This window comes from Mauremys mutica, chromosome 10 (assembly GCF_020497125.1).
Source record: "Mauremys mutica isolate MM-2020 ecotype Southern chromosome 10, ASM2049712v1, whole genome shotgun sequence".
Lineage (NCBI taxonomy): Eukaryota > Metazoa > Chordata > Testudines > Geoemydidae > Mauremys > Mauremys mutica.
The window spans coordinates 39,914,738-39,927,180 of NC_059081.1; positions in this window are offsets into that span (position 1 = coordinate 39,914,738).

Consider the following 12,443-nt stretch of genomic DNA (forward strand, 5'->3'; position numbering starts at 1 on the left):
GTCATACAGACAATGACTTGCTTATACTGCTCCATATACTATACACTGAAATGTAAGTACAATATTTATATTACAGTTGATTTATTTTATAATTATATGGTAGAAATGAGAAAGTAAGCAATCTTTCAGTAATAGTGTGCTAGAACATTTTTGTATTTTTATATCTGATTGTGTAAGCAAGTAGTTTTTAAGAGAAGTGAAACTTGGGGGTAGGGAAGACAAATCAGACTCCTGAAAGGGGTACAGTAGTCTGGAAAGATTGAAAGCCACTGATATAAAATACAGGCCATTGGTGGCAATCTTAATACTAATACTGATTTGAAGGAAAATTCCTGAAAATTATTGAGCAGGATTCCTCCTCCTCTAGCCTGCCTGAGGCAGAGGGAAGGCAATGAGGCTTCACTGCATACTCAGTCTGGCAAGGAGACTTCAAATAACAATTTAAATGGATCCTGGCAACTTTAAACTGAGTCAATTAACAAACATGGGTTAAAAGCAGACAAAGGTACTATGTTTGCCTTAGTCTCCCTGTCAATTTGTGTGATATGTTTCTTATTTTAAACATGTTCTCTTTCCCCTGTTACACTGTCAGTGGGGCACCACTGGTGGAGGAGTCTGCACTAGCATATCCCATATTAGGGTAAGGTCCTGATTGCCTGATTCTGGGCCTGATTCTTCTCTCACTCTAGTCTAAATCAGGGGTACTTCCATAGAAATCAATAGTTACACAAGTGTAAATGAAAAGAGAATCAAGGCAAGTGTGTGGCACCCAGAATAACCTGAAATTTGTGCAGACACTAACTAATCCCTTTCCACAGCCCTTATTGCGTACTGTCAACTCTCCTGTTATCATGTCTTGTGATTTTAAAAAAGAGTTCCTAGAGTCATATGAATACATGAAAATCTCAGCTTTCATTTTTTTTTAAAAAGGAAGTTTCTAGCCCTTATGATTACAGTAAAAAACTTGAAAATGTGACCCATGTTTAGCCCAAAGATTCAAAACCCAAAAAGCAAAGGAAAAGAACCCAACATGTATTTTTAAATCAACCATAAACCAACTTCATCATTTTGGAGGCCTGACTCATGATTTTTAACACTTAGGGTTGTCAATACTGCGTCATATACCCATAATTGCCAAAGAACTTCTCATTCACTCAGTGTATAGCAGGTGCAATTACATATTATATATAGCAGCGAGTTAATAAAATTGCTGATGAAGAACATCATGCTTGTGGACTATAAAAAATATTCCTGCTAGGATTTTTGTTGTTTGTGCACTAGTGGAACATTTGGCATATTCCTTTCTATAATCAGGATGTAGAGTTAGAAATTCTAAATCTCACTCTGTCTATATGTTACTGGGGAGAAAATGCCAAAGACAAGAGGACTCTGATGGGGTGCACTCACCCCGCACTGGATGGAGAAGGGTTAAATCCTCATTCTGGGCAAAGGAAGCCATGCCCCCACATTCCTACTGGGCATGCTCAAGGGAGGTATAAGAGAGAGCAGCCTAGCTCAGTCTGGACTAGCCGCCAGAGAGGAAGGATACATGCTGCAGGCTCCAGACTGCCGGAGCCAGAGACATCAAGACTCAGGCAGATGCCCAGGTACCTGAGCAGTCACTCGGAGATGGGGGCCCTGGGACCCCAAAGATGTCTAGACCAGGACAGCAGGAGTCATGGTAGGAAGTAGCCCCAGGGACGGACTAGCCATTGTCCCTACAGCAGTCACTGTGTTTCGGGTGGGTCCCTGCTGACTAAGTGGTGAGCCCACTTGTCTCTACCAGGGCCCTGGGCTGAGATCTGGTGGAACAGGGAGGGCCTGGGTCTCCCTACCCTAGCCACCCCCGCCTTGGGAGGCGGCCCAACCCTATTGACTCCAGTCACTAAGCCTAACCGCCCTGCAGACAAGGGCAAATCTATTGACTCTGGCCGTTAGGCCTCACTGCCCTGAGTCTGGGTGTTGTAGGCCTCACTGCCCTGTGAGTCAGGGTATTGCTCATGACTCTAGCAGCTAGGCCTTACAGCCCGGGGAGTCGGGGACCGCTATTGACTCTGACTCCTAGGCTTCATGGCTCTACAGCAAATTGCCATTCACCCCATGCTGGACAGGGAACCCCATCACAAGACCTCTGAAGGGAACAGCTTGGGCAAAGTTGTCTGAGGCAATTGCCAATGAGTCAAAAGATTTCATAGTTAAATATATTTTCAAATCATTTGAATAACTGACAATTGCCTAGACAGAAAGGATAAACATGTTACTCACTGTATTTAAAATATTAAATATACAGCACCTCTCCTCTCTCAGAGCATGAGTTTCATGTGATCTGCATGTGCTGTTAGCTCTGGTTTATCCAATGCAGCACAAGATAATTCTTGATCATTTATTTTCTGGTGGTTTCACCAAACCTACCAACAATATCTCAGTTTTGATGATCTAGAGTAAGCTACAGCCAAGTAGCCCTCATGCAGGTCATAGTGTCCCGGAGACACTGGAGCATTCATTTCATTGCCCTGGCAAGGTTGGATGCAGGGTAGGGTATCAGCAGCATAGTAAAGACACTGTAACCCATGTGTACATGTTGACTTTCCCAGCAGTCTCAAATACATATAGAACTCATGAATTTAGGATTTTGATGGAATGTAGACTCAGAAGGATGAGGGTAATCACTGAATTACACCATAAGAAATATTCTTCACTCCTGCTTGCTCATCACTGTTTTATTTTTCTGATTGATTCCAGATAAATAAAATATCCTGGGTAAAGGACATTTTTATATGTGTGTAACCCCTCTGCCAGGCTGAAACGATAGCAGCAAGGGCCAGGTTCAATACCTAGGGGTCCCTTCCCCACAACGTAATGCAGACCAGCTCGAGCCCCCACCCAGTGACCTGGGAAAATCTTACACACACCCCTGGGCGCCTCAAGGAGGCAATACTTCCCCTCTCGCAAGCACAGACTCTTGGTGTAGCAGAAAAGGTTTAATTACATAAGATAAACAACAACAAGCATGAAATTTGGAAAATACCTCAACTGGAGTTCATAGGTCAAACCGTGAGCAAAGACCCACCCCAGCAACTTGGGCCGTGTCCTTCTCTCTGGGCCCTGGAGTCCAGCAACCCCCCTAAATCACCCACAGTCCCAAAAGTCCCACAATTCAAAAGTCTCTGTCCCGGGTCAGGCAGCCCAGAGTTCAAGGGTCTCTTTGCAGAGGTCCCCCTCTCCAGCCTAGGTAGAAAGGGGCACCTTACGTGGTTCGGGGCCAGCTGCCCTGCCTCTTCGTGGGGTTCTGCTTCCACTAGTCGTCCCCGCAAACAGCTCAGCTCCGCTTACTCTGTGGGCTGCTCCACTCTGCCAGCTGCTCTGGTCCACCAGCTGTCCTGTGATCCGCTCCAGCCATCCTCACGAGCTGCTCAGCTCCACTCACCCAGTGGCTGCACAAACTGCTCCACTCTGCTCTGCCAGTATTGCTTCAGGCTCCCCCACTCATCAGCACAGTGCTCTCAGCTCAGCAAGTCCAGCCCTTCAGTGATTTCAGCTCCACTCATTAGCACAGTGCTCTCAGCTCAGTAAGTCCAGCTCAGCAAGTTCAGCTCTTCAGTGATTTCAGCTCATAGTAGGGGAGCCCCAGTGAATTCAGCTCAGTAACCTGCATCTAGATTCTTAAGGGAATCAAAAGTTAACTCTGACATTCCACAGTGGAGAGAGGCACAGGTAGAACTGGTGCTTCTGGCTCACACAAGGAGCCTGCACCACCAAGTACAGATACTGACCCCCAGCCTCTCTCCTCCCAATGGGTTTTGGAACCCATGTGCCCCATCTAGCAAGCACTATCCAGCTGACAATGAAACCCCCCATCACAAGACAATTTTGTAGTTCCCCATTTACCCAATCAGGGTGACAACATTTCATTCCTCCTGCCCCAATAACAACGAAATTGGGGTCTCCCACAGCTGTGAAAGTAACCATCCCATGCTGCTTTGCGGTATGCTAAGTGGGGTGGGAGTGCCCATGCAAATAACCGAAATACCAATGCAACACTTTCCGCACTCCCCATAATTTACCACCAGATGTCAGGGTGGGGCTCATCCTGACTCTGCTTACATGTGAAACCATTGTAATTCATAATCACCCGATTCACCTGTTCAGTATGCTGTCTGTTTCTTTGTGATTAATTTCAATACCATACAACTTCGTGAATTATTTTGATGGACAAGGAATGTATGTGATTCTATGTGATGTACATCTCTTTATGGTTCATCATGGTTTTTTAAATGTATTGTAGTAATATATAATGCCTTTCAGCCCAAAAGATCAGGAAACACTTCACAAAATGTATAGATTCATGAATTTTAAGACCAGAAGCAACCATTATGACCAACTAGTCTGACCTCCTGCATGGCACAGACCATAGAACCTCATCCAGCAATTTCTTCATCAAGCCTGTATACACAGAGCACCATTGAAATGCAGTTACCTCTGGAATGTATGGCATCAAAGAGGCAGAGAAAAGTCACACAGCTCACTGAGCAAGAAGGAGAGGGAGGCCAGGATGTCTCAGCAAACACATGCTCTTATTCAAAAGGGATGTGGGCTTTTTCATGTCTACTCAGAGCAGGCAGAAGCTAGGTATCTCACTGAAGACACATTAACATATATCACATAGAGTAATAGAACTCATTGCATGAAACACAATTTACCTTTTGCCAGAGAATGAAGGGCTAAGCAAGTCTGTCTGTCTATCATGTTAGGATTTTATACTGCTGCCTGTCACTGTAGTACCTCAGCTCCTTCCATGTAAAATCACTAGCAACAGGGAAGTCCCTAGTGGACTTCATAGAGTCTCTGGATATGTCTACACTGTAATGTAAGACCAGGGTTAGTGGGACTTGAGTCCACGCACACTGTGTTTGAAGGCCTAGGGCTTGAACATCTGTGCAGTCATTGGTGACCCTCAGTTAAGAATTTTTGAGCCCGACCACCACACCAGGGTTCCAGTATTACATTGGGATATGAAGACCTGAGTCCAACCAATCATATTCCAGACTACCTAGCGCCCTCCCAAAATGTGGCTGCTCTAGCCCTTTGTGGTGCAGTGTGGGAAAACTTGACCCTCACACATCACAGCAAGCTGTCACAGCATGTCACACATCCTGCTGAGCCATCATTTTATCTGCCATCTCCCAGCAACCACAGCCAGCAACATGGAGAAGCCACCAGCTGAAGAATTTCTCTCGCTTGGGCTTTTGCTCCTGTTTCAGGGAACAGACTGAGCTTCCATGAGATGCTGATAGACATTTTGGCATTATTTTCTGACTCTCGGAAAGCAGCTGACAATACTAATGATGGAGCAGGAGGAGGAGGACAATACAGACACAGAAGACTCAAATTGGCTGATGCTGTTTGTGACTCCGTATAGCCGCTGATGCCTCCTATGTAGACCAGCACTTCTGGAACAGGGTCAGGAATTCAGACTGGTGGGATCACATCATCTTGCAAACCTGCGATGACCAGCAGTGGGTCCAGAACTTTCACATGGAAAAAAAGTACATTTCTGGAGCTTTGTGAGCAGCTTGCCCGAACCCTCCAGCATAATGGCACATGCATGAGGGCAGCCATATTGGTCCAGAAGCACACTGCTATAACCGTCTGGAAACTGGCTACTCCAGATGGCTACAGGTGCATTGCTAACCAGCTTGGTGTTGGAAAGTCAACTGTGAGTGAAGTGGTGATGGAGATTTCTGAGGCAGTCAGCCTTTTACCCAGTGCTAGTGGGCATAAACAATATTCCTGAAGTAACTGCTGGTTTTCTACACTGTGCCCAGGGGCGGCTCTAGGGATTTTGCCGCCCCAAGCACTGCAGGCAGGCTGCCTCCGGCGGTTTGCCAGCGGACGGTCTGCTGGTCCTGCGGCTTCAGTGGACCTGCCGCAGACGTGCCTGCAGGACGTCCTCCGAAGCTGCGGGACCAGCGGACCCTCCGCAGGCAAACTGCCGGAAGCAGCCTGCCTGCCGCCCCCGTGGCGCCGGCAGAGCGCCCGCCGCGGCTTGCCGCCCCAAGCACGTGCTTGGCGTGCTGGGGCCTGGAGCCGCCCCTGACTGTGCCAAGGTCATTGATGGGACTCGTGCCCATAGTTTGCCCTCCTCAGATTGAAAATGAGTACGTTAACCACAAAGGGTACTGCTCCATTGTTACACACGCCCTTGTGGACCACAGAGCCAATTTATGAACACCAGTGCAGGCTGCACTGGAAAAGTTCATGATGCCAGGGTTTTCTGCTGATCAAGAGTCTACCTTCATGGCAGGCTGGAGTTACTGTCCCTACCATTATTCTGGGGGACTGTGATGGGGTGTACTAGCCCCACACTGGTGAGATGAGGATTAAAGAGCTGGTCTGGGCCCAAGAGATCACACCCCCTCACCTCTGCTGGGCATTGTCCCAGTGGAGGAAGCATTTAAAAGGGAGCGAATCAGCTCAGTCTCAGCTGACTGTGGAGGAGAGCAGTCAGATGCAGCAGCCTGCTGCTGGGAAGCCACCAGGACCCCATGCCACCAGGACCTCATAGCCAAGCCACTGGAAACCTGTTGACTGCAGGAGCTGAAGGTGATGACTTGTCATTGCCAGTGGAGGAGACTCAGGACATGGATCAGCAGGAAACAGGAGGGATTCCAAGTCCAGCCCAAGATGCCACTGGAGGGACTGGAACAAGGCTACAAAGTGACCTAGGGAGAGTGTTTAGGGGGTATCAGGCCCTAAGCCCTGTACAAGGGCTACAGGGTCAAAGGGCCCTGGGTCAGAATCTGATGGAGTAGGGTGGGCCCAGGTTCCCCTGCCACCCCCTTACTCTCACCAGCGGGTGACACGACCCTGAACTGTAGCTGCTAGGTGGAGCGGCCCTTGGACTCTTGCCAGTAGATGACACTACCTTGAGCTGTAACAGCCAGAGAAATCGACCCTTGGACTCTCACCATTAGGCATCATGACTCAGAGTACTGCCACCAGACAGCACTGCCAGCCTGGAGCACGCAGCTAGCCCCCGACAAGGACCCCATGTAACCCCTTTTGTCTTGGTTTATGAAACCATATAGTGATCTCAGAAGGTCTGCCAAAAGAAGTCTTAATAGAATGGTGGCTGAATGTGTGTTTGGCAGATTGAAATCCTACTGGCGCTGTCTATAGACTGGTTTGGATTCTTGTGTCATCGTAAGGCAAACCAGCACCAACATGAGAAAAAACTTGGGAAAAGACAGGTGCGTGAATCACAAAGTGAATGAAAGAAACTCTCTCACTGTTCTCTGAAAAACAAAAACCTTAGGCCAAAGTGTTCAAACTTGGATGTCTGTTAGGCCCCTAAATGCTTATTTAGGCCTCAATTCTGCAAGCAGCTCCATACCAGCAGACCCAAGCAGAGCTCCTTTCTGTAGCCAGGATGGTAAGGCTGTTCGTATTATTGTGGATTTCTGTGCTCATCACAATCTTTTTGAAGACAAAGGTGAACCATTTGTCCCTGAATGGATCTATGACAGTAATGGATTGCTGAACCAGTACACTCAACCATAAAGTGCACTGAGAATAGCTGGAGCAGAATGCACCTGGGCAAAGGAAATCAGGGATGCTCTGTGCTCCCACATTATGGACTTGCATGGGCTGATGGAAGAGAAAGAATAGTAAGTTAGAATGTTTCGGTACAGCAATGCTTGCAGTAAATGAGGTACTGTCACATACAATGAAATCTGGGGTGGGTGGGCAGTACTGTCACCGTACACAGTAAACGGAGGGGTTTGATTGTCATGAATTTTTATTTTGGATGACATGACTGTTAATGTAATGTTGGGGTGGAACTGTGCATTTACATTATTGATTGATATACATGGATGCATTGAGAATTTGTGTTTGGATACAATTACCCTTTACTTATCTTTAGTATTCAAAATACACATTATAAGATGCCATGTAGTGATGGCAATAAACTTCCTTAATAAAATAAAAGCCTTTATTTACATTACAAAAATAACAATATGAAAGTATTGCCAGGCAGGCCAGCTGCCACTAGAACACCAAGTGATAAACCAACACCACAACCAGTAATAAAACAAGCTTCTGGAGGCAAGCCAGCCTTCTATGCCATCAAAGCAGGCAAACTTAAGGTGACTGAACAGCACACACACAAGTGCAATGGCCTGATCAGCTATGAAGGTGGCCCTGGAAAATATGCCCTTCCCTGAAATGCGACTATCTATCTGGAGTTCCTGCTATTGGAAAAGTTTGCAGTTATCAGCACCAAGGATTGGGCAAAATTCATGGGGCATAATCAACAGAATGCTTTGTTAGCATCTGCATGGATTACTGTCTCCCCATGGCTTTCGATACAGCCTTTTATGGCTGCATGCAAACACACATGCTAACAGACTTGTAAAGAACTCCACAGCTACACCACCACCATCCCCAGCACATTTCTGGACAGCATACAACCCCACAGCCATATTTCAGACAAATAATTTGTCACACCATCGACTACATTTAGCTTAAGTGGACTACATTTGAACCTCCTGCCAGCTGTTTGCTGGTGGGTCGTTACATTGCTGTGTTAGTATGGCTTGGCGTACTAACAGGGAAGGCAATATGAGGTTCTTATTTTTAAAACCCTGGCACATTTTAGCAAGAATGTGCAAGTTTCTAATAAAAAAAGTTCTGTCCCTTCCATTTCTGCTGTCAGTTCTGTGGCAGGCTGCTCCTTGGGCGGGGCATCAAAAAGTTACTTTGAGTAAGGACCCATGATGTGCTGCAGCTGCTTCAGCAGTAAAGCCTCCTTGGAGCCCGGTTCCAGTACTAGAGTCACTTGGCTAGCTGGTGTCTTCTGGCTCCCCTCCAGTCTTATACTGGATTCTGGGCAGAGGGTTACCATCCTGGCTAACCAGGCCATCATGAAGCACTATTGGCTCTGTGCTCCGTGCAGTATCCAGCATCCAAACTCCTTGTAAAAGGGACAGGATGACGGTGACCTCCCAGAGGTGTGGTTCTCATCCCTGGTTTTCCTAGTTTTATCCACTCCCTGCACTGGTCATCAGTCTGGTGAATCCCCAGTGCCAACAGCTTCTTTCCTACCTCCTGGTACATGTGGTTGTTCCTGGAACTCTTACCAAAAATGACCAGGAAGCAGCCAGCTTGGCAAAGGACTTCTTCCAGTTGGTGGCCATGGCAACTGCAGGAGAAGGTTCATTATGTTTGCAGCTCAGTGATCAGAATAAAATGGAAAGGTTAAATGTTGAGCTGCTGTACATGAACAAGAAAGGGGGCTTCCATTTCCTGGGAGTTGATTGCTACTCTTGGGGTAGAAAGAGTTGAGGGCCAGAGTTGAGAGGGTCCAGGCCTGAGCTGCATCCACACTGCAGAATAATGGAATGTGGGCCTGAATCCTAGTGGGACCTAGGCTTGGGGCCTGAGTCAGACAGAATTGTGAGCAGACAGAAGTGGGATTTGGCCTCAAGCCTGAGTCTGAGCTGGGGCTTATATTGCAGCATAGACATACTCTTTGGCACTTTTCAGGGTCAAAACTCTCCTTGGGGTAGGGTATGTTTGTTTGTTTTGGGGTGTGAGTTGGGAACATACAGAGGTGTTTGTACTGTCACTCATGGTGGAAAGGCTTTCTTAAAGAGGAAGGTTTTGCAGGTCTCCTAAAGATGGTCAGACTGGATTCATCTGATCTGCTCTGGAAGATTGTTCCATAGGCAGATCTTCTCACTGAGCCTGCTTTATCCCCGGCTCTCACAAGCTTCACACAAGCTTTACCACTGTGGTTCCAGAGAATCTAGTTATTTCAAATATAATACTATTTTCATATTGTTCTCTTGAATAATATTGAGAAAAATGTTTGTACATTATGCTACAATACGAGTTGGAATCTTAACTATAGCTTTCTGCAACAGCTCTAATGAGTGTGACGGAGTAAAAGAAAAGGAGGAAAAAAACGAATATTTTATTTTGTAAAAAGAACAGGAGTACTTGAGGCACCCTAGAGACTAACAAATTTATTTGAGCATAAGCTTTTGTTGGCTACAGCCCACCTCTTCGGATGCATAGAATGGAACATATATTGAGGAGATATATATACACATACAGAGAGCATGAAAAGGTGGGAGTTGTCTTACCAACTCTGAGAGGCCAATTAATTAAGAGAAAAAAACTTTTGAAGTGATAATCAAGATAGCCCAGTACAGACAGTTTGATAAGTGTGAGAATACTTACAAGGGGAGATAGATTCAATGTTTGTAATGGCTTGGCCATTCCCAGTCCCTATTTAAGCCTAAATTGATTGTATCTAGTTTGCATATTTTTATTTTGTGTGTTTTCATCTTCCTGGTAATAGAATTTGAACCAAACACAATATGGTGTATTTGTGGGATCACCCAATCAGGAGGAGCCTTTGGACTGGCCCTCATTTTAGATCCAATTTGCCTCTGTCCTGTACTGTGGTGTCTGAATGCCTCATATCCTTTAATGAATGTAGCCTATCAACACCCCTTCCAAGGATTGCTATCCCATTAACTGATTTTCAGAGGTGCTGAGCATTCTCAGTTCCCAATAACTTTAATGGGAGCTGTGAGTGCTCAGCACCTTTGGATTAGGCCTTTTGTGATTTACCCAAGGTTACATAGGAAGTCTGTGGCAAACCAAGGACTGGAATGCAGAACTCCAGAATCCTAGTCCTGTGTCTTAATGGCCACACCTTCCTCCCCTCTGGTACACACATGCCCACTTAATGCAATTGCCTGACTGGAAACAATTTTCTTTGCTTCACCTCCTTAGAAATGTGACCATTTAATATCAAAATGAACAGGAGTACTTGTGGCACCTTAAAGACTAACAAATTTATTTTAGCATGAGCTTTCGTGAGCTACAGCTCACTTTTTCGGATGCATAGAATGGAACACACAGACAGGAGATATTTATACGTACAGAGAACATGAAAAGGTGGAAGTATGCATAACAACAGGAAAAGTCTAATCAGTTGAGATGAGCTATCATCAGCAGGAGGAAAAAAAAAACTTTTTGAAGTGATAATTAAGATGGCCCATAGAAGGTGTGAGGAGAACTTAACATAGGGAAATAGATTCAGTTAGTGTAATGACCCGACCATTCCCAGTCTCTGTTTAGGCCAGAGTTAATTGTATCTAATTTGCATATTAATTCGAGTTCAGCAGTTTCTCTTTGGAGTCTGTTTTTGAAGTTTTTTTGTTGCAAAATTGCCACCTTCAAGTCTGTCACTGAGTGGTTAGAGAGGTTGAAGTGTTCTCCCACTGGTTTTTGAATGTTATGATTCCTGATGTCAGATTTGTGTCCATTTATTCTTTTGCGTAGAGACTGCCTGGTTTGGCCAATGTACATGGCAGAGGGGCATTGCTGGCACATGATGGCATATATCATGTTGGTAGATGTGCAGGTGTACGAGCCCCTGATGGCGTGTCTGATGTGATTAGGTCCTATGATGGTGTCACTTGAATAGATATGTGGACAGAGCTGGCATCGGGCTTTGTTGCAAGGATAGGTTCCTGGGTTAGTGTTTATGTTGTATGGTGTGCGGTTGCTGGTGAGTATTTGCTTCAGGTTGGGAGGCTGTCTATAAGCGAGGACTGGCCTGTCTCCCAAGATCTGTGAGAGAGACTCTCACAGATCTTGGGAGACAGGCCAGTCCTCGCTTATAGACAGCAAATGGCAGGACAACACTGAACAGTGCACTGATACACAGTTACCCTCCCACCAACAGCACAAGAAGAAGAACTCCACATGGACTCCTCCTGAGGGTCGAAATGACAGTCTGGACCTATACATTGAATGCTTCCACTGACGTGCACAGGCAGAAATTGTGGAAAAACAACATCGCTTGCCTCACAACCTAAGTCGTGCAGAACGCAATGCCATCCACAGCCTCAGAAACCATCCTGACATTATAATCAAAGAGACTGATAAAGGAGGTGCTGTTGTCATCATGAACAGGTCTGACTACCAAAAGGAGGCCGCCAGACAACTCTCCAATACCAAATTTTACAGGCTACTTCCCTCAGATCCCACTGAGGAATACACTAAGAAACTACACCATCTACTCAGGACACTCCCTACACTAACACCGGAACAAATCAACATACCCTTAGAGCCCCGACCAGGGTTATTCTATCTACTACCCAAGATCCACAAACCCGGAAATCCTGGACGCCCCATCTCGGGCATTGGAACTCTCACTGAAGGACTGTCTGGATATGTAGACTCTCTACTCAGACCCTATGTTACCAGCACTCCCAGCTATCTCCGTGACACCACTGATTTCCTGAGGAAACTACAATGCATTGGTGACCTTCCAGAAAACACCATCTTAGCCACCATGGATGTAGAGGCTCTCTACACAAATATCCCACACACTGATGGAATACAAGCTGTCAGGAACAGTA